At 46.3% G+C, this 24,474-nt stretch overlaps 1 protein-coding gene across 6 annotated transcripts in view; it reads left to right on the top strand.

Moving 5' to 3' along the window:
- The first annotated feature begins 20,590 nt into the window (after window positions 1–20,590).
- ADGRL1 (adhesion G protein-coupled receptor L1) overlaps window positions 20,591–24,474 on the top strand; it is a 631,260-nt gene continuing 627,376 nt past the window's right edge. For 4 of the 6 annotated variants that reach the window (XM_073622454.1, XM_073622447.1, XM_073622448.1 and 1 more), the window contains exon 1: window positions 20,593–22,476. The gene's annotated coding sequence lies outside the window, so the exon portion shown is untranslated. Of the gene's footprint in view, window positions 22,477–24,474 lie in introns of all 6 variants that reach the window. The other 2 variants (XM_073622453.1, XM_073622449.1) reach the window with 2 other exon arrangements.

Below are 24,474 nucleotides of genomic sequence, written 5' to 3'. Positions count from 1 at the left end.
AAAAAAACAAACAAACAAAAAAAAAAAATATATATATATATATATATATATATATATATATATATATATATATATATATATATATACATATATATATATATACAGTGGGGACGGAATGTATTCAGACCCCCTTACATTTTTCACTCTTTGTTATATTGCAGCCATTTGCTAAAATCATTTAAGTTCATTTTTTTCCTCATTAATATACACACAGCACCCCATATTGGAGAGAGACCTAAAAATGGCTGTCCACCAACGTTTACCATCCAACCTGACAGAACTGGAGAGGATCTGCAAGGAGGAATGGCAGAGGATCCCCATATCCAGGTGTGAAAAACTTGTTGAATCTTTCCCAAAAAGACTTGTGGCTGTATTAGATCAAAAGGGTGCTTCTACTAAATACTGAGCAAAGGGTCTGAATACTTAGGACCATGTGATATTTCAGTTTTTCTTTTTTAATAAATCTGCAAAAATGTCAACAATTCTGTGTTTTTCTGTCAATATGGGGTGCTGTGTGTACATTAATGAGGAAAAAAATGAACTTAAATGATTTTAGAAAATAGCTGCAATATAACAAAGAGTGAAAATTTAAGGGGGTCTAAATACTTTCCGTCCCCACTGTATACATATATATATATATATATATATATATATATATATATATATATATATACACATTATCTCACAAAAGTGAGTACACCCCTCACATTTTTGTAAATATTTTATTATATCTTTTCATGTGACAACACTGAAGAAATGACACTTTGCTACAATATAAAGTAGTGAGTGTACAGCTTGTATAACAGTGTAAATTTGCTGTCCCCTCAAAATAACTCAACACACAGCCATTAATGTCTAAACCGCTGGTAACAAAAGTGAGTACACCCCTAAGAGAAGCCCCAGACCATGATACTCCCACCACCATGCTTGACTGTAGGCAAGACACACTTGTCTTTATACTCCTCACCTGGTTGTCGCCATACACCATCTAAACACCATCTAAACCAAATAAGTTTATCTTGGTCTGATCAAATCACAGGACATGGTTCCAGTAATCCATGTCCTTAGTTTGTCTTCAGCAAACTGTTTGCGGGCTTTCTTGTGCATCATCTTTAGAAGAGGCTTCCTTCTGGGACGACAGCCATGCAGACCAATTTGTTGCAGTGTGCGGCGTATGGTATGAGCACTGACAGACTGACCCCCCACCCCTTCAACCTCTGCAGCAATGCTGGCAGCACTCATACGTCTATTTCCCAAAGACAACCTCTGGATATGATGCTGAGCACGTGTACCCAACTTCTTTGGTCTACCATGGTGAGACCTGATCTGAGTGGAACCTGTCCTGTTAAACGGCTGTATGGTCTTCACTACCGTGCTGCAGCTCAGTTTCAGGGTCTTGGCAATCTTCTTATAGCCTAGACCATCTTTATGTAGAGCAACAATTATTTTTTTCAGATCCTCAGAGAGTTCTTTGCCATGAGGTGCCATGCTGAACTTCCAGTGACCAGTATGAGAGAGTGAGAGCGATAACACCAAATTTAACACACCTGCTCCCCATTCACACCTGAGACCTTGTAACACTAACAAGTCACATGACACCGGGGAGGAAAAATGGCTACTTGGGCTCAATTTGGACATTTTTACTTAGGGGTGTACTCACTTTTGTTGCTAGCAGTTTAGACATTAGCGGCTGTTTGTTGAGTTATTTTAAGGGGACAGCAAATTTACACTGTTATACAAGCTGTACACTCCTTTACATTGTAGCAAAGTGTCATTTCTTCAGTGTTGTCACATGAAAAGATATAATAAAATATTTACAAAAATGTGAGGGGTGTGCTTTCTTTTGTGAGATACAGTATACAGGGCGGACCCTACCATGGGTCCCGCAGGGTCCATGGGACCCAGGCAGCACTTTAAGAGGGGCGGCGCCAGGGCCATCTTTCACGCAAATGCCCCAGGCTCAGTCACTGTTTTGGGGTCCAAAAGAGCTGCCCCTGGAGCCCACGTCGCCTGCACATTTGGGGCCACGCCTCGATGCCTGTAGTCCACAGGGAGCAGGGGAGGTGGCGGGGCCGGGAGTGGCAGTCTGCATGGAGGAGAAGGCCGAGGCTGCAGGTGAACCTTGCAGCTAAGTAATGGGTTTAGAGTAGGAGCGCTGACATCCCCAGAGCACAGATCGGATGTGCAATGAGCTGACTGACTGGTGGGTCCTTCTCCCCAATGCGATGGTTGCCTGTGGATTGTCTGATGAGGAGGCACTGAAAGGCTGCACTGGTGGTCACTGTTGAGGTGGCGCTGATGGGCACTGATAGGCTACACTGGTGGGCACTGTTGAGGTGGCACTGATAGGCTGCACTGGTGGGCACTGATGAGGAGGCACTGATGGACACTGATAGGCTGCACTGGTGGGCATTGATGAGGAGGCACTGATGGACATTGATAGGCTGCACTGGTGGGCACTGATGAGGTGGCACTGATGGGCACTGATAGGCTGCACTGGTGGGCACTGATGAGGTGGCACTGATGGACACAGGCTGCACTGGTGAGCACTGTTGAGGTGGCACTGATAGGCTGCACTGGTCAGCAATGAGGTGGCACTGATGGGCACTGATAGGCTGCACAGGTGGACACTGTTGAGGTGGCACTGATAGGCTGAACTGGTGGGCACTGATGGACACTGATAGGCTGCACTGGTGGGCACTATTGAGGTAGCACTGATGGGCACTGATAGGCTGCACTAGTGGGCACTGTTGAGGTTGCACTGATAGGCTGCACTGGTGGGCACTGATAGTAGGCACTGATTGACATGGATAAGCTGCAGTGTTGGGCACTGATAGACACTGATAGGCTGCACTAGTGGGCACTCATGAGGTGACACTGATGAACACTGATAGGCTGCACTGGTGGGCACTGATGGACACTGATAGGCTACACTGGTGGGCACTGATGAGGGTGCACTGATGGACATTTATAGACTGCACTGGTGGGCACTGTTGAGGAGGCAATGATTGACACGGATAGGCTGCACTGGTGGGAAATTATTAGAGGGCGCTGATGAGCACTGATAGGCTGCACTGGTGGGCACTGTTGAGGTGGCACTGATGGGCACTGATAGGCTGCACAGGTGGGCACTGTTGAGGTGGCACTGATAGGCTGCACTGGTCAGCAATGATGAGGTGGCACTGATAGGCTGCACTGGTGGGCACTGATGGACACTGATAGGCTGCACTGGTGGGCACTGTTGAGGTAGCACTGATGGACACTGATAGGCTGCACTGGTGGGCACTGATGAAGAGGCACTAATGGACACTGATAGGCTGCACTGGTGGGCACTGATGAGGAGGCACTGATGGACATTGATAGGCTGCACTGGTGGGCACTGATGAGGTGGCACTGATGGACACTGATAGGCTGCACTGGTGGGCACTGATGAGGTTGCACTGATAGGCTGCACTGGTGGGCACTGATAGTAGGCACTGATTGACATGGATAGGCTGCACTGTTGGGCACTGATGGACACTGATAGGCTGCACTAGTGGGCACTCATGAAGTGACACTGATGAACACTGATAGGCTGCACTGGTGGGCACTGATGGACACTGATAGGCTACACTGGTGGGCACTGATGAGGGTGCACTGATGGACACTGATAGGCTGCACTGGTGGGCACTGTTGAGGAGGCACTGATGGACAATGATAGGCTGCACTGGTGGGCACTGATGAGGAGGCTCTGGTGGACACTGATAGGCTGCACTGGTGGGCACTCATGAGGAGGCACTGATGGACACTGATAGGCTGCACTGGTGGTCACTGATGAGGTGGCACTGATAGGCTGCACTGATGGCCACTGATGAGGTGGCACTGGTGGGCACTGATAAGCTGCACCGATGGACACTAATGGGCAGTGATAGGCTGCACTGATGAGATGGCACTGATGGGCTGTACTGGTGGGCACTGATGAGGCAGAACTGATGGACACTGATAGGCTGCACTGATTGGCACTGATGAGGTGGCACTGATGGACCCTGATAGGCTGTACTGGTGGGCACTGATGAGGTGGCACTGATTGGCACTGTTAGGGGGCACTGATGGACACTGATAGGCTACACTGATGGGCACTGATGAGGTGGCACTGATGCACGATAGCCTGTCCATATACTACCCTAGCCTGTCTATATACTGCCCTAGCCTGCCCCTGTACTGCCTAGCCCACCCCTATACTTCCCTATCCCAGTGGCATACCATCCATGGGTGCAACATGTTACTGCACACAGGCCCTGAGGGGTGGGGGCCCATTGTGCTGACACACATTGCACCCATGGATGCCCTTGGGCGCCAAGATGGAGGAGCGGTAACACAGTGGTATGTCATATAATTTTGCAAATAGACAAGGTGCTGTAAGTCTGACTTCCTGATAAATGTAATTTTAATTATCAAGATATAAAATAATAGATGTAGGGGCGTGATTTATTTTTTTTTTTTTGGGTGGGGGGGTCAGCATTTCATTCTTGGACCCAGGCAGCACAATGTCTTGGGCCGTCCCTGACTGTATCATATATATATATATATATATATATATATATATATATATATATATATATATATATTTTAGGGCTGTGGAAATTAAATATTAATTCCTTGATTCATCGATTAATTATTTTGATCGAGCAAAATTCTTTTGATCGGTACTCACCTCTCCGACGGCTTCCGGGTCTGCACTAATAGAGGGGGGTCTGCACTAACTGAGGGGGGTCTGCACTAATAGAGGGGGGGCTGCACTAATAGAGGGGGGGCTGCACTGAGGGGGGGGTCTGCACTAATAGAGGGGGGCTGCACTGAGGGGGGCTGCACTAATTGAGGGGGGGTCTGCACTAATAGAGGGGGGTCTGCACTAATAGAGGGGGGGGCTGCACTAATAGAGGGGGGGCTGCACTAATAGAGGGGGGGCTGCACTGAGGGGGGGGTCTGCACTAATAGAGGGGGGCTGCACTGAGGGGGGCTGCACTAATTGAGGGGGGGTCTGCACTAATAGAGGGGGGTCTGCACTAATAGAGGGGGACTGCACTAATAGAGGGGGGCTGCACTGTGGGGGGCTGCACTAATAGAGGGGGGTCTGCACTAATAGAGGGGGGTCTGCACTGAGGGGGGGTCTGCACTAATAGAGGGGGGGTCTGCACTGATGTAGGGGGTCTGCACTGATGGAGCGGATCTGCACTGATGGAGGGGGTCTGCACTGAGGGGGGCTGCACTGATGGAGGAGGTCTGCACTGATGGAGGGGGTCTGCACTGAGGGGTCTGCACTGAGGGGGTCTGCACTGATGGAGGGGGTCTGCACTGAGGGGGTCTGCACTGAGGGGGTCTGCACTGAGGGGGTCTGCACTGATGGAGGGGATCTGCACTAATGGAGGGGGTCTGCACTGGTGGAGGGGGTCTGCACTGATGGAGGGGGTCTGCACTGATGGAGGGGGTCTGCACTGAGGGGGTCTATACAGACTCTGCCGGGGGCACCTGATGCAAGGACAGACTCTGCCGGGGGCACCTGATGCAAGGACAGACTCTGCCGGGGGGCACCTGATGCAAGGACAGACTCTGCTGGTGGCAGGCGACGTGGCTAGTGACACGCTCAGGGATCCCACTGATTCGGCATTATGGTGAGTTGAATGATTTAATTTTATATTACAATGTAATAATAGAAATAATGCGCTTCAATCATCCTGACACCATAACAACCATGGTGCCGGAATGATTGAAGCGTTAACACCAGGTGTTTGGAGTATCTTTATCTGCTGATTGTTAAACTTTCTAGAATACACATATTTCTATTGTGTAGGATCTGGGGCTTGTGTCCCGTCATTCCCCTTTCCTTCTCCATCCCTCATTCATCTCAGACCCTAACCACACCCTCTTGAGCCACGCCCATTTAAGCCACACCCACTTTTCACATAAGTCACACCCATTTGTAATTTTTTCTAAGCCACGACTACAAACGAATGCCCCCGCCCCCTAATTATTGTACGGCTCCGCCTACAGCCAAAAAAGTGTCCCACATATTTTTTTTGCAATGTTGGCAACTATGTCTATGCAAGTAACCAGGTGGTTCCCAAAAAACCCCCACCAAACTAATCAATGTGTAATTAAGGCATGTGTTGTGTATATGAAGCTATTTAGGACCTGAGCATTCATGTCCCCATTTCTGCTGTGTGGTACAGGACTGGCTGTATCTGTATGCTTACGATGCTGTAACTCCTTTGTATTACATATTGATTACTTGTGTAGCACTGTCTACCTTAGGTAGATAGGTGCTAGTGTAGTGGGCTTGTTTTTGTACTGTTAGCGCGGGTAAATTTAGGCAGGCCTATGCTGTGAGCTAGGCCTGTTTGTTTTGATTTGGGGGCAGAAGAGTGGTTTAGTGTAGCAGCAGGTGATTGACATGTACTTCAGCTCTTGGGCGCCTTCTCTGGTTTTCAGAAGGTTCTGGAAAAGAGACAGGGCAGAGAGCTGGAGTGACATGGGGTGTATGTGGGAGCCCTGACCAATCCCCAACTAGGATTGGCAGGGGGGCAGGCCTCCTATATATACCCATGGTCAGTCTGTTGTGGGAGGAGCTGGGAGAGAGCCTTTCATTACACGGTCATTGAGAGGTGTCCTGGAACAGGTGCAGGAAAGAGGACAGTTGGGAGCACGTCCAGGCAAGTCATTCAGGAGGGATCCATGCCGGGGTCGGTGAGTGAAAAGCACAGTGGAAAGCTCTGGGAGAGACAAGCCAGAATTTGGATGTGGAGCCAGAATAGAGTTGCCACCTCATCCCTTTAAACCCGAACATATATGAATTACACAGGTTCTGTGGCTGATTAAGGTGGTAATTAAACTCACTTGGTGCCTTATCTGCATTAAATTAGCCTTAGAACCTGTGTAATTCATATGTGTTCAGGTTTAAAGGGATGAGGCGGCAACTCTAAGCCAGAATGAGAGACTGTGGGGTTGTTGTGAAGTCAAGTCGCTGCAGCCAGGAGGGCTGACAGGATGTGCATCAGACATGCTGGGATCAGTAGTCCGCCAAGTGTCAGTTAGCACATTTATTCTTCTCATCTAAAATGGTTGCTACCTCAAAGGGGCCTGCAGAACCCTGCCTGTAAAGGGCTATTAGGAAAACATTAGGACTTATTCAGAGTGAGGCCTAGTCATGTGCTAATGTGACAGGAATCTAGATTTGGACAGTGGAGTGAAGCAAGTGATGTCTAGTAGTGTGCTGGAGGAGATGTGCAGAGGAAGAGACTGTCAGATCTAGACTGCTTTTATTTTAAGAAGTATTCATTATTCGGGCATCCCATGTCCCTTTTCCCCATCCAAGTTTAATCCCCTAATAAAAACAACAAAAACAAGCAAGAGACTATTCATTGTCTGGGAAAGTGTGCCAAAATGGATAAAAGGAATGGATGGCTGCACACCGAGGTAGTGATGAATCTCTTTATTGTAAAATCCGTAACATGAATAACACCACAGGACAGACAAACAGGTACAGGTATACGCGTTTCACACAGTGACGCTTATTCATTACCGCATAAGCACAGCGTCACTGTGTGAAACATGTCTACCTGTACCTGTTTGTCTGTCCTGTGGTGTTATTCATGTAAAAGATTTTACAATAAAGAGATTCATCACTACCTCAGTGTGCAGCCATCCATTCCCTTTATCCAAATTGCACGGCCGGCGAGCCCAGGCTAGCACCCTTGGGAGGAGTCCATTCCCCAGCCTACCTGGTTCCATCACTCACCTGGAGTGGCATTTTCTTTTCCTATTGCTGCCAAAATGGATGTCTGACCAGCAGGGTGAAATGTGTGGATGTAGAAACACGCAGCGACCCCACGGGGCCATCGCTACACTTTGTTGGGGTTTTGTGGACATACAGTGGGGACAGAAAGTATTCAGACCCCCTTAAATTTTTCACTCTTTGTTATATTGCAGCCATTTGCTAAAATCATTTAAGTTCCTTTTTTTTTCTTATTAATGTACACACAGCACCCCATATTGACAGAAAAACACAGAATTGTTGACATTTTTGCAGATTTATTAAAAAAGAAAAACTGAAATATCACATGGTCCTAAGTATTCAGACCCTTTGATCAGTATTTAGTAGAAGCACCCTTTTGATCTAATACAGCCATGACTCTTTTTGGGAAAGATGCAACAAGTTTTTCACACCTGGATTTGGGGATCCTCTGCCATTCTTCCTTGCAGATCCTCTCCAGTTCTGTCAGGTTGGATGGTAAAGGTTGGTGGACAGCCATTTTTGGGTCTCTCCAGAGATGCTCAATTGGGTTTAAGTCAGGCCTCTGGCTGGGCCATTCAAGAACAGTCACGGAGTTGTTGTGAAGCCACTCCTTCGTTATTTTAGCTGTGTGCTTAGGGTCATTGTCTTTTTGGAAGGTAAACCTTCGGCCCAGTCTGAGGTCCTGAGCACTCTGGAGAAGGTTTTCGTCCAGGATATCCCTGTACTTGGCCGCATTCATCTTTCCCTCAATTGCAACCAATCGTCCTGTCCCTGCAGCTGAAAAATACCCCCACAGCATGATGCTCCCACCACCATGCTTCACTGTTGGGACTGTATTGGACAGGTGATGAGCAGTTCCTGATTTTCTCCACACATACCGCTTAGAATTAAGGCCAAAAAGTTCTATCTTGGTCTCATCAGACCAGAGAAACTTATTTCTCACCCATCTTGGAGTCCTTCAGGTGTTTTTTAGCAAACTCCATGCAGGCTTTCACGTGTCTTGCACTGAGGAGAGGCTTCCGTCGGGCCACTCTGCCATAAAGCCCCAACTAGTGGAGGGCTGCAGTGATGGTTGACTTTCTACAACTTTCTCCCATCTCCCGACTGCATCTCTGGAGCTCAGCCACAGTGATCTTTGGGTTCTTCTTTACCTCTCTCACCAAGGCTCTTCTCCCCCGATAGCTCAGTTTGGCTAGACGGCCAGCTCTAGGAAGGGTTCTGGTTGTCCTAAACATCTTCCATTTAACGATTATGGCGGCCACTGTGCTCTTAGGAACTTTAAGTGCAGCAGAAATTTTTTTGTAACCTTGGCCAGATCTGTGCCTTGCCACAATTCTGTCTCTGAGCTCTTCAGGTAGTTCCTTTGACCTCATGATTCTCATTTGCTCTGACATGCACTGTGAGCTGTAAGGTCTTATATAGACAGGTGTGTGGCTTTCCTAATCAATTCCAATCAGTATAATCAAACACAGCTGGACTCAAATGAAGGTGTAGAACCATCTCAAGGATGATCAGAAGAAATGAACAGCACCTGAGTTAAATATATGAGTGTCACAGCAAAGGGTCTGAATACTTAGGACCATGTGATATTTCAGTTTTTCTTTTTAAATAAATCTGCAAAAATGTCAACAATTCTGTGTTTTTCTGTCAATATGGGGTGCTGTGTGTACATTAATGAGGAAAAAAATGAACTTAAATGATTTTAGCAAATGGCTGCAATATAACAAAGAGTGTAAAATTTAAGGGGGTCTGAATACTTTCCATCCCCACTGTAATTATTTATCCTAATGTATAGATAACTACATAACTAGTTTTGCTGCTGGTGCTGCCCACCCTCTTAAACTTTGGGTTTTTTTTCATTGTGGATGTGCATGGCTTCATTTTGATCCAGAACTGTTTTAATCTCCATCTGTGTCTCCCCCATCTTAGCACTATGGGGGGAGATTTAGTAACACTGGTGCACACAGAATCTGGTGCAGAGTAACCAATCAGCTTCCAGGTTTTATTCTAGAAGCTGATTGGCTACCATGCACAGCTGCACCAGATTCTGAATGCTCCACTTTTAGTAAATCTCCCCCTATACTGTATGTCCATACTCCCCAAGAGTAGCTATTTTAGCAAGTAAGAAATCTGCAAGATAGAGTAGGGACTGGCCAGGGAGGGATCGCTTTGATGCAGTTACACTATATATATAGTGTATGTATGTGTATGTACTGTATATGCATACACACTTATAGAGTGTGGTGGCCCCTATGCACAGAGAGGTATGGAACGAGGATGGGAGATGCTATATATATATATATATATATATATATATATATATATATATATATATATATATATATATATATATAGTGCATGTAGGGTGCCCACGTGTCCCGGATTGCCTGGGATTATCCAGTAATTGACATCTGTGTCCCTGGTCCCAGGAACCTTCATTCCGGGACAATACAGTCCAGAGGATGAGGATAGGTGGGAGGTAGGTGCATCACACACACACCTACCTACCCACAGCACAGGAGAGACTGCAGGCAGGGTTAGGGGGTCACTTTCACTCACCCTCTCTCTCTCCCATCCCCTCCTTCTCTCTCCCTCTCCCACCCCCCCTCTCTCCCCCTCTCTCCCCCTCTCTCTCCCCCCTCTCTCTCTCCCACCCGCTCTCTCTCTCCCACCTTTCTCTCTCTCTCTCCCACCCCCCTCTCTCCCTCTCTCACCCCCCTCTCTCTCTCCCTCACTCCCACCCCCCCTCTCTCTCCCCCTCTCTCTCCCACCCTCTCTCCCACCCTCTCTCTCCCACCCTCTCTCCCTCTCTCTCTCCCACCCTCTCTCTCCTACCCTCCCTCTCTCTCTCTCCCACCCTCTCTCTCTCTCTCACCCTCCCTCTCTCCCACCCTCTCTCTCTCTCTCTCCCACCCTCTCTCTCTCCCACCCTCTCTCTCTCTCCCACCCTCTCTCTCTCCCTCACTCCCACCCCCTCTCTCTCTCCCTCTCTCTACCCCCCTCTCTCTCTCTCTCTCTCTCTCTCTCACCTACCCCGCTCTCTCTCCCACCCCCTCTCTCTCTCTCTCCCACCCTCCCTCTCTCTCTCTCTCCCACCCTCTCTCTCCCTCTCTCCCACCTCTCTCTCTCTCCCACCTCTCTCTCTCCCACCCTCCCTCTCTCTCTCTCTCCCACCCTCCCTCTCTCTCTCTCTCCCACCCTCTCTCTCCCTCTCTCCCACCTCTCTCTCTCCCACCTCTCTCTCCCACCCTCTCTCTCTCTCTCTCTCTCTCTCTCTCTCTCTCTCTCTCCCACCATCCCTCTCTCTCCCTCTCTCTCACCCCCCTCTCTCTCCCTCTCTCCCACCCCCCTCTCTCTCTCTCTCTCCACACCCCCATCTCTCTCCCACCTCTCTCTTTCCCAACCCCCCTCTCTCTCACCGCACCCCCTCTCTCTCACCCAACCCCCCCTCTCTCTTACCCACTTCGTCCCTCTCTCACTCACACCCTCTTTCTCTCGCTCTCTCTCACCCACCCCCCTCACCTACCCCCTTTCTCCTCCCAAGTAGATACTGACTAACAGGTGACAGCAAGTGAGAGTTAGTAATCTCATCCCCTCACAAGCACTGCCAATAAACCCATCCCCCCAGCACTGCCACTGACCTCATCCTCCTAATGAAGGACTACAGGTCCCAGCATGAGCCACTCAGAGCTGAGAATGTGACCCCCCCCTCAATGGAGGGGGTAGGAATCAGGTAGGTCAGTGTAGTGGTCAGGCCGGTCATTGTAGTGGTCAGTGTAGGGATCAGGTTGGTCAGTGTAGGGATCAGGTTGGTCAGTGTAGTGGTCAGGTAGGTCAGTGTAGGAATCAGGTAGGTTAGTGAAGTGATCAGTGTAGGGATCAGGTAGGTCAGTGTAGGAATCTGGTAGGTTAGTGCAGTGGTCAGGTAGGTTAGTGCAATGGTCAGTGTAGGAATCAGGTAGGCCAGTGTAGTGGTCAGGTAAGTCAGTGTATTTGTCAGGTAGGTCAGTGTATGTCCAGTTTTTACTCCAGATCCCTCAGGTCATTTGTATTCCTTTTGTAGTATAAAGTACAGGGTTGTATATACAACTTTAGTGCCTTAGATATAAAAAGAATTTGTTTCATGTATGTTAGCCCAACATTGTAAGAACAATTACACTCTGTGAATCTAAGTGGCCGCCTGCAGCTGCAGTGTGGGGCTAACATACATGAAACAAATGCTTAAATAGGTAATGGATGGGGCCACCCAGCAACGTCACATGGTGGCACCGCCCCCTGTGACGTCACCAACTGGTGCATGCTGGGGGTTGTCCCTGATTGGCAGTTTGGAAATGTGGTAACCCTAAGTGTATGTACTATATATGTATATACACACACATATATATAGAGCACAGTGATCCCTATGCACAGAGATGTATGGAGCAAGGATGGGAGATTCCTTTATGTATATGTACTTTATATGTATACACACACACACATGTATAGAGCGTGGTGGCCCCTATATACAGAGATATATGAAGTGAGGATGGAAGATTGCTATATATGTATGTGTATGTACTATAGATGTATACACACACTTATAGAGCACGATGGCCCTATGCACAGAGAAGTATGTACTGCATACCTCCCAACATTTTGAGATGGGAATGAGGGACACCTACTAACAAATGTATGTAGGCATACGACGCGCCCCCTGCCACACCCCCTTAAAGGAGAATTAACCCAAAAAAAAGATTAATTAAATCCACAAGGACTTTTTTTTTACCACTACTATGCCTTTATATTGGCTTTTAAAATGTACAAATGCAGAAATTTACAAATTGGATGAAAGGTTCAGCACTGGGAAACACTTTTTGAAAGATAAAAAGTGCATTTTATATACAACTATATAGATCAGACCAAAATGAGACCAAAATGAGGGACAAATGAGGTGGAATGAGGGACAGAGGGACATTGCTCCAAATCAGGGACAGTCCCTCCAAATCAGGGACAGTTGCGATCTATGATACTGTAGATATATATAAACACACATGCATACAGAGTGTGGTGGTCCCTATGCACAGAGCTGAAAGGAGCGAGGATGGGAGATTGTTATATATGTATGTGTCTGTACTATAGATGTAAAAAAAAACGTGTGTAGAGCATGGTGGTCCCTATGGAGACGGGATGGGAGATTTCTGTATATGTATGGTGTATTTGTATACAAGAATGCACACACATGTACAGAGCATGGTGGCCCCTATGCACAGAGATGTATGGAGCGAGGATGGGGGATGCTATATATATATATATATATAAATATATATATATATATATATATATATATATATATATATATATATATATATATATACTGTATATATATATATATATATATATATATATATATACTGTATATATATATATATATGTATATATATATACTGTATATAATATGTATGGTGTATATGTATGTACTGTATTTGTGTACAGAGCGCAGTGGCCCCTATGCACAGAGGTCTATGGCGTGAGAATGGGAGATTGCTCTCTCTTATGTATATATATATATATATATATATATATATATATATACAGTATATATGGTGAATGTATGTATATATGTGTATGTACTGTATATGTATACACACACACGTATAGAGCACAGTGGCCCCTATGCACATAGATGTATGGAGTGAGGATGAGAGATTGTTATATATGTATATATATCTGTATGTACTGTAGATGTATACACACACATGTATAGAGTGCGGAGGGCCCTATGCACTAGAGTTGCCACCTTATCCCTTTAAACCCGAACACATATTAATTACACAGGTTCTGTGGCTGATTAAGGTGGTAATTAAACTCACTTGTTGCCTTATCTGCATTTATTTGGCCTCCGAACCTATGTAATATGTACCGTATTTATCGGCGTATAACATGCACTTTTTTCCCCTAAAATCAGGGGAAAATCGTGGGTGCCTGTTATACGCCGATCCCCGCTATTTTTGTGATCTATCGGAGCGATCGCCGTGATCGCTGCCGACATTCACATAGCGTGTATTTTTAAATATGGCGCCGCGGAGTTCGGAGGGCACAGTGACTGGGCGGAGCCGATATACACATAGCCAAGGGTTCTCGGCTCTTCTCGGCGCCGTTCACAGTCCCACCCAGTCCCACCATTGGACCTCTGTTATGTCCATCATAGGGACTGGGCGTGAACGGCGCCATATTTAAAAATACACACTAAACTTGTGTATGTCGGCGGCACTGGGGACAAGGCTGCACTGACCACTGGGGACAAGGCTGCACTGACCACTGGGGACAAGGCTGCACTGACCATTGGGGACAAGGCTGCACTGGGGCAAGGCTGCACTGGGACAAAGCTGCACTGGGGCAAAGCTGCACTGACAAGGCTGCACTGGGGCAAAGCTGCACTGACAAGGCTGCACTGGACACTGGGGCAAGGCTGCACTAACAAGGCTGCAGATGAACACTGATGAGGCTGCATTGATGGGCATTTAAATGTAAGTTATTTTTTCTTAAACTTCCCTCCTAAAAGTTTATTTCCTTAAAATTCCCTCCTAAACTTGGGGTGCGTGTTATACACCGGCGCGTGTTATACGCCAATAAATACGGTAATTCATATGTGTTCGGGTTTAAAGGGATGAGTTGGCAACCCTACTATGCACAGAGAGGTATGGAACGAGGATGGGAGATTGTTTTATATATATATATATATATATATATATATACCGTATTTATCGGCGTATAACACGCACTTTTTTCCCCTTAAAACCAGGGGAAAATCGCAGGTGCGTGTTATACGCCGATCCCCTGCAATCCCGACCTGTCACATTTTCAAAATCGCCGACCGAGATTTGAAAATGGCGCCGCCGGCGCCGAAATACACAGAGCCGGTTCTCGGCTCTTTCCGGCGGCTCTCGTTCACTTTCGGCTCCACTCGTAGTCCCGAGCGGAGCTATCCGAACCTACTCGGCTAGGTTCGGATAGCTCCGCTCGGGACTACGAGTGGAGCCGAAAGTGAACGAGAGCCGCCGGAAAGAGCCGAGGACCGGCTCTGTGTATTTCGGCGCCGGCGGCGCCATTTTCAAATCGCGATCGGCGATTTTGAAGCCCAGAATGGCTGGGATCACTGGAGCAAGGCTGCACTGGGGAAGGCTGCACTGGGGAAGGCTGCACTGACAAGGCTGCACTGGGGAAGTCTGCACTGGGGAAGGCTGCACTGGGGAAGGCTGCACTGGGGAAGGCTGCACTGGCAAGGCTGCACTGGGGAAGGCTGCACTGACAAGGCTGCACTGGGGAAGTGTGCACTGACAAGGCTGCACTGGGGAAGTCTGCACTGACAAGGCTGCACTGGGGAAGTCTGCACTGACAAGGCTGCACTGACATGGCTGCACTGACATGGCTGCACTGACAAGGCTGCACTGACAAGGCTGCACTGACATGGCTGCACTGAGAAGGCTGCAATGATGGGCATTTAAATGTAAGTTTTTTTTCCCTTCAACTTCCCTCCTAAAAGTTTTTTTTTCCTTAAAATTCCCTCCTAAATTGGGGTGCGTGTTATACGCCGGTGCGTGTTATACGCCGATAAATACGGTAAATATATATATATATATATATATATATATATATATATATAACAATCTCAAAAAAATCAGAGATGCAATCTCAGTTTAAGTTGAATTCCTTTACTTCACTCTCCATGCATATAAGGCCTCTTTCACACGGACGATCCATTCAGGTCCGCCTCTCAGTTTATAAGGTGGACCTGAATGGATGCTCCATAGACCCCTATGGAGCATCGGATGTCAGCAGTGACATGTCCGCTGACATCTGACCCAATCTGATCTGAAAAAGTGTGACGGAGGAAAAACCTACTTTTCCATCCGTCTGCGGATCAGTTCAGGTGACGACGGACTATACGGTCCGTCTTCATCTGATCCCCCATAGGGGAGAGCAGCGCTCTGACAGGTCCCTCCCTGCACAGTGTGCATAGACGGACCTGTCATCTGCCTGCTCAGCAGGGATCGACGGAGCAATCCCCCGCTGAGCGGGCTCCGTACACGGACGAGTCCATGTGAAGGAACCCTAAAAGTTATGAACAGCACCCATATAAACTGTTTAAACATTTCCTATCTCTCTATCATGTTGATCCACATACTAAGTGTATATATGTTTGTGAGATACTGTATATATATATATATATATATATATATATATATATATATATATATATATATATATAGTACCTCACAAAAGTGAATGCACCCCTCACATTTTTGTAAATATTTTATTCTATCTTTTCATCTGACAACACTGAAGAAATGACACTTTGCTACAATGTAAAGTAGTGAATGTATAACAGTGTAAATTTGATGTCCCCTCAAAATAACTCAACACACAGCCATTAATGTCTAAACCGCTGGCAACAAAAGTGAGTACACCCCTAAGTGAAAATGTCCAAATTGGGCCCAAAGTGTCAATATTTTGTGTGGCCACCATTATTTTCCAGCACTGCTCTAACCCTCTTGGGCATGGAGTTCACCAGAGCTTCACAGGTTGCCACTGGAGTCCTCTTCCACTCTTCTATGATGACATCACGGAGCTGGTGGATGTTAGAGACCTTGCGTTCCTCCACCTTCCATTTGAGGATGCCCTACAGATGTTCAATAGGGTTTTGGTCTGGAGACATGCTTGGCCAGTCCATAACCTTTACCCTCAGCTTCTTTAGCAAGGCAGTGGTCATCTTTGAGGTGTGTTTGGGTTTGTTATCATGTTGGAATACTGCCCTTCGGCCCAGTCTCCGAAGGTAGGGGATCATGCTCTGCTTCAGTATGTCACAGTACATGTTGGCATTCGTGGTTCCCTCAATGAACTGTAGCTCCCCAGTGCCGGCAGCACTCATGCAGCCCCCGACCATGACACTCCCACCACCATGCTTGACTGTGGGCAAGACACACTTGTCTTTGTACTTTATATCCCTCACTCCTCAGTTTATCTTGGTCTCATCAGACCACAGGACATGGTTCCAGTAATCCATGTCCTTAGTTTACTTGTCTTTACTTGTCTTCAGCAAACTGTTTGCAGGCTTCTTTGTGCATCATCTTTAGAAGAAGCTATCTTCTGGGATGACAGCCATGCAGACCAATTTGATGCAGTGTGCGGCGTATGGTCTGAGCACTGACAGGCTGACCCCCACCCCTTCAACCTCTGCAGCAATGCTGGCAGCACTCATACGTATATTTCCCAAAGACAACCTCTGAAAATGATGCTGAGCATGTGCACTCAACTTCTTTCGTCAGCCATGGTGAGGCCTGTTCTGAGTGGAACCTGTCTTGTTAAGCCGCTGTATGGTCTTGGCCCCCGTGCTGCAGATCAGTTTTAGGGTCTTGGCAATTTTCTTATAGCCTAGGCCATCTTTATGTAGAGCAACAATTCTTTTTTTCAGATCCTCAGAGAGTTCTTTGCCATGAGGTGCCATGTTGAACTTCCAGTGACCAGTATGAGAGAGTGAGAGCGATAACACCAAATGTAACACACCTGCTCCCCATTCACACCTGAGACCTTGTAACACTAACGAGTCACATGACACTGGGGAGGAAAAATAGCTAATTGGGCCCAACTTTTGTTGCCAGTGGTTTAGACATTAATGGCTGTGTGTTGAGTTATTTTGAGGGGACAGCAAATTTACACTGTTATACAAGCTGTACACTCACTACTTTACATTGTAGCAAAGTGTAATTTCTTCAGTACTGTCACATGAAAAGATAGAATAAAATATTTACAAAATTGTGAGGGGTGTACTTACTTTTGTGAGATACTGTATGTATGGTATATGTATGTATATGTACTTATATGTACGCACATGTATGCAGTGAGGATGGGAGATTGCTCTCTATATTAGACATGTGCGATTAGTTTCGTACGAAACGGAAATTTGTACATTCGTGGGGATCTGAAATACAAATTTTTATGCATACTGTACGAATTTTGCACGAAATACGAAATTTCGTTTACGAACTTCGGATCCAAATTCCGTTAAAACAGAATCGGACAAAATAAGAATGTTCGTTAATTACGATAATCCGTTATGATGAAGTTAAAACCCCCAGGAAGTCAGCACAGCACAGGGATGGTGGGAGCCCCTCATAATGATAAATTCATCATAACGAACATTCGTAATTGTTACAAAAAGTTAATGAACCTAAAAGTTAAAAACCCAGGAAGTCAGCACAGCACAGGGATGGTGGGAACCCCTCATAATGGGCACAGCGTGTGTACAGATCCGGGAACTCAGCACAGGGATGGTGGAAACCCCTCATAATGGGCACAGCGGGTGTACACTCAGACCCGGGAACTCAGAACATGGTGGAAACCCCCATAATGGGCATAGTGGGTGTACAGACCCGGGAACTCGGCATAGGGATGGTGGAAACCCCTCATAATGGACACAGTGGGTGTACAGACCTGGGAACTCAGCATAGGGATGGTGGAAACCCCTCATAATGGGCAAAGTGGGTGTACAGACCTGGGAACTCAGCATAGGGATGGTGGAAACCCCTCATAATGGGCACAGAGGGTGTACAGACCCAGGAACTCGGCACAGGGATGGTGGGAACCCCCCATAATGGACACAGCGGGTGTACAGACCTGTGAACTCTGGACAGGGATGGTGGGAACCCCTCATAATGGGCACAGCGGGTGTACAGACCCAGGAACTCTGCACAGGGATGGTGGAAACCCCTCAAAATGGGCACAGTGGGTGTACAGACCCAGGAATTCGGCACAGTGACGGTGGAAACCCCTCATAATGGGCACAGTGGGTGTACAGACCTGGGAAATCAGCACAGGGATAGTGGGATCCCCCCATAATGGACACAGCGGGTGTACAGACCTGGGAACTCTGCACAGGGATGGTGGAAACCCCTCATAATGAGCACAGTGGGTGTACAGACCTGGGAACTCAGCATAGGGATGGTGGAAACCCCGCATAATGGGCACAGTGGGTGTACAGACCTGGGAACTCAGCATAGGGATGGTGGAAACCCCTCATAATGGGCACAGAGGGTGTACAGACCCAGGAACTCGGCACAGGGATGGTGGAATCCCCTCATAATGGGCACAGTGGGTGTACAGACCTGGGAACTCAGCATAGGGATGGTGGAAACCCCTCATAATGGGCACAGTGGGTGTACAGACCTGGGAACTCAGCACAGGGATGGTGGGAACCCCCATAATGGACACAGCGGGTGTACAGACCTGTGAACTCTGGACAGGGATGGTGGGAACCCCTCATAATGGGCACAGCGGGTGTACAGACCCAGGAACTCTGCACAGGTATGGTGGAAACCCCTCATAATGCCCACAGTGGGTGTACAGACCCATGAATTCGGCACAGGGATGGTGGAAACCCCTCATAATGGGCACAGTGGGTGTACAGACCTGGGAAATCAGCACAGGGATAGTGGGAACCCCCCAAAATGGACACAGCAGGTGTACAGACCTGGGAACTCTGCACAGGGGATGGTGGGAACCCCTCATAATGGGCACAGCGGGTGTACAGACCTGGGAACTCTGCACAGGGATGGTGGAAACCCCTCATAATGGGCACAGCGGGTGTACAGACCTGGGAACTCTGCACAGGGATGGTGGGAACCCCTCTTAATGGGCACAGTGGCGGTACAGACCTGGGAACTCTGCACAGGGATGGTGGGAACCCCTCATAACGATAAATTCATCATAACGAACATTCGTAATTGTTACGAAAAGTTAACGAACCTAAAAGTTAAAAACCCAGGAAGTCAGCACAGCACAGGGATGGTGGGAGCCCCTCATAATGATAAATTCATCATAACGAACATTCGTAATTGTTACGAAAAGTTAATGAACCTAACGAAAATTCGTATTTCGTACGAATCCAAATTGAATATATGTATATGTATGTATATATATGTGTATGGTGTATGTATATATGTACTGTATATTTATACACACATGTATGGAGTGAGGACGGGAGATTGCTATATATGTATATGTATGGTGTATGTATATATGTACTGTATATGTATACACACACATGCATGGAGCGAGGACCAGAGATTGCTATATATATGTACTGTATATTTTTCACACACATGTATTGAGCGAGGACGGGAGATTACTATATATATATATGTATGGTGTATGTACGTATATGTACTGTATATGTATACACACATGTATGGAGCGAGGATGGGAGATTGCTATATATATGTATGGTGTATGTACGTATATGTACTGTATATGTATACACACATGTATGGAGCGAGGACGGGAGATTGCTATATATATGTATGGTGTATGTACGTATATATGTACTGTATATGCATACACACATGTATGGAGCGAGGACGGGAGATTGCTATATATATGTATGGTGTATGTACGTATATGTACTGTATATGTGTACACACATGTATGGAGAGAGGACGGGAGATTGCTATATATATGTATGGTGTATGTACATATATGTACTGTATATGTATACACACATGTATGGAGCGAGGATGGGAGATTGCCATATATATGTATGGTGTATGTACGTATATGTACTGTATATGTATACACACATGTATGGAGCGAGGACGGGAGATTGCTAGAAGAGGGATGACAGAGGGGAGGGGAGAAAAGATGGAGTGAGACAGAAATGTTTGTACAGAGAGAGGAGGAGAGGTGGATGAAGCTGGAGAAAGATGGAGTGAGCGAGAGAAGGAGGAGAGGAGGGAGCAGAGGGTGGAGATTGGGAGAGATGGATGGAGTGAGAGGGGGACAGGGAAGGTGGAGGGGGGCTGTGGAAATATTGGGGGGGTGGTACAATAACACACACACACATCCAGGGTGGCAGCTCAGGGGGTCTGGGATGCCAGGTACCAACACTGACAACACAAAAGGCAACTGAGATGAAAGAGACACAGATAGGTGAAGCAATCTGAATGTGAGAGAGGGTTAAAAGGAGTGAGGGGGAGGGAAGGAGAGAGAGAGAGAGAGAGAGAGAGCAAGGGAGGGAGAGACGGAGGAGGGGCAGGGAGACTGAAACAGCCCCACAATCTCTCATTTATTTTCTTTGTTATTTCTTTACGTGGGATAAAAAAATAGCAAAGAAGAGGAGCAGAGAGAGAGAGAGCATCAGATCCTGGCAAGAAAAAAAAGAGACATCCAGCCTGATCTGTCTTCTAGAGGAATGCTGGGGCAGAGGAGAAGAGACGGACAGGTAGCCAGAGACCGCCAACCATAGACGCCGGGGCATAGCCGAGACAGCTGCCCAGCGCCGCACAATAGACCGACTGCCGGCGACGCACAGGATCAGGAGGTTAAAGATGGAGAGGACGAAGCCAGATCTCAGATAGCCAGCACAGGGAGCGAAAAAAAAAAACAGATATGAAGAGAGGACAGGACAAATAATGAGATCACAGAGGGGTGTCTACAATCTTCCTAAGAGCAGAAAACAAGGGGGCTGGCTTCTGTTTTCCTAGCTGTGGCTAGTGATCGCTTTCCTGTGCTGCTGATCATGCTAAGTAGGATGGATGCAAAGATTGCTGCTGCTGCTATCAGACCTTCGGATACAAGTGGCCATTGACCAACCAGCATTGGCTACCTAGCAGGTGCTTCAAGAATCTCAAAACAGCTTCGCTAGCACCCTGGACAGCGACCGGGCCACCTGGGGATAGGAGGCTTTTGGATGGTCATCAGTGACTATTTATCGAAAGCCGTCAGGTTAAGCTAGCAGTAAAAGAAGAGTAGACAAGAGGGTTAATATCCTCTGACAGGTGGGGGATGTACGAATCCCATGCGAGTTTAATTCAGACAAGCAACCACTGACACCCCCCCCTTTGCCTTCATCCCTGACTACCAGCAATCCCGCAATGGCTAGCGTGCCAGAAAGGACTTGAACACGGTCAGGCCAGAAGGATCCAGCACCCCCCCCCCCCCCCCCAGTGCATCGTGCAGAACGACCGTCTTCCATCCATCCTGCGGCTAGCAGTGAATCGAGAAAAGAAGAAAAAAAAAAAAAACACAGCTTGCAGGATCGCCGCCAGTCTCGTGCTTGGTGAGAATCCAGCAGCGGCGACGAATATGGAAAGCATATGAAGTGGGAAGCCTACTGACCCATGGCAAGGCCCACCAAATACAAACATGCCAAATCAAAAAGGAGTGTTTACCACGAAACGCCTGGCAGCTAATACAAGCTTAGGAGACTGAGAATCTATAAAAATTGGAGTTTCGGTGGGGGAAAAAAAAAAGAATATTACCGAAACATCTGCAGTCGGTTGGCTTGTCGGAAGCCAAGAATTAAAAAAGAAAAGAAAAAACATTTTGAATTGTCGGACTGTTTGCACCGTGCCACACTGATCACCAAATCAAAAGGACTGCCATACCCATTGACCATATTATACCACTCAAAAAAAGAAAAAGAAACCGATTTGTACCCAGCTCTGCACACAGACGTGGACTACTGCCTTGTTGACAAAAGGCCAGTGTTAATTGTACATCCTTGGACAGTGGCAACAAAGCGCAGGAGGTGGGGCTTGTCTGCCAGGCTCCTCCCCTGTGGAATAATGTCCACGGCAGGTGGTCTTCTAGAAGAGAATCGGTGACCAGCTTTTACCCCAGACCCCTAAAAAAAAAATAACTAAACATCTGGGGAAAAAAGACAGTATAACAAGGTAAGGGGCACGAGACCGGTATATGCCTGCATAGGCATGCAGTGGGTACATAATGTGCATGCATGGGATATATGGCTGGGCATACAAGTAAACAAAATGCAGAATATATATTCCGTAATGCACGCTGTGATTGAAATATATATGTAGGTGCATTAGACCGTATAAGTATTACAGTGTTAATAGAAACCATATTATTTAAGTCTAATCTTTGTTTCTATAGAAATTAATAAGATGAAGAGTGAGTGTGTATAGGAGAACTGTGTGTATACATATTGATGGGTTCCTTAAGAAATTTTTATTAACATATGCCTTTTTTCAAAAATTTCTCTTTTTATCTATCTATCTATCTATCTATCTATCTATCTATCTATCTATCTATCTATCTATCTATCTATCTATCTATCTATCTATCTATCTATCTATCTATCTATCTCATATGGGTCTTATTCCTGCTCTTCTCTTCTCTGGGAGTCCACATTATACATAATTGATTACAGACAGCCCTGTACAGGCCAGTTGGCCTCTGGTTATGGGAGGAAGCCTGTCTCCCAGTATGGCCATCTACTTTGATGCAGAGGCTCTCTCTTTACTGAGTGGTCAGTCATCTGTTCATCAGAAGATGGTCTTTCTTGTAAGAATGTCCAGTGGCAGAGTGTCTCACGGCATAATGCTCCTTTTTTATCCCCCCCCCCACAAATTCCAAATGTCCAGGCTCATGCATTGATAATGCACCCATGCGATTTTATGACATATACGGCTCAACTCATTCGCTTATTTAAGGTTAACAACATACGTCTTGGTTATTTATGTCTGGAACTCAGGAAGAGGTTTTATGCATTGAAAATATACCTGGTTGTCAGATCACACTTATCCAGTGGGCATTGCAGATCTAATTAAAGGGAACCTGTCATTGGTGAGCTTTACATGGAATGACAATGTTCCCAACACAAAAAACAGGTTATTTTTGTAATGGTCAGATCAGTCGTTTTTGGCACAGAGATTTCAGCGAGGAGTAATGTCTTTTGGTGTTAAGAGTTCCAGGCCCGCTAAGGTAAGTGTGGCTATTCAGGAGTTTATTAGTGCTGAATATTAGTTTTGGATTAGGGTCAAAGGTTGAGTGGTTAAGGTTAACAGTTAGGGGTTTTTATGTTATGTGATAAGTTAAGGTTTAAAGTTAGGTGATAATGGTGAATTAATTACATTTTATTTTAATTTAAAAGTTGATTTTAATTTTGATTTAAAAGTACATTTTAAGAATTTACATTAATTACATTTAAGAGTTCATTTTAAATTATTTTAAGACTTAATTTTAAAATGACTTTTAAAAGTTAATTTTAATTGCATTTTAACAGTTAGGGTGAATGTTGGGGTGAAATGTTGGGTATACAAGTGTTTGTAATTTTCCATACAGCTGTAGTGCTCAACCATTTTAAAATTATGACTCTTAACCATTGTTGTGCATGATTGTTCTGAGACCCAGCAAAGAACTATTCTGGAGTTCTGGAACCCCAAAGATGGGATTGGGTTGTGATTGTTCTGGGACCCAACAAAGAAATATTTTGGTGTTCTGGAACCCCAATATGTGATTGTTGTGTGTTTGTTCTGGGACCCAACAAAGAAATAGTCTGGTGTTCTGGAACCCCAATATGTGATTGTTGTGTGATTGTTCTGGGACCCAACAAAGAAATAGTCTGGTGTTCTGGAACCCCAAAGATGGGATTGTGGTGTGATTGTTCTGGGACCCAACAAAGAAATATTCTGGTGTTCTAGAACCCCAAGATGTGATTATTGTGTGATTGTTCTGGGATCCAACAAAGAAATATTCTGGTGTTCTAGATCCCCAAGATGTGATTGTTGTGTGATTGTTCTGGGACCCAACAAAGACGTATTCTGGTGTTCTGGAACCCCGAGATGTGACTACCTGTGCAGTGTGTGGCATTTGTAAAAGAAACAAAATCATCAGCCCCTATATGTGGTCCCAACATTTAATTTAGGGAG

The sequence above is a fragment of the Aquarana catesbeiana genome, linkage group LG03, assembly GCF_042186555.1.
Source record: "Aquarana catesbeiana isolate 2022-GZ linkage group LG03, ASM4218655v1, whole genome shotgun sequence".
NCBI lineage: Eukaryota > Metazoa > Chordata > Amphibia > Anura > Ranidae > Aquarana > Aquarana catesbeiana.
This window is presented reverse-complemented; position numbering and strand designations above follow the sequence as displayed.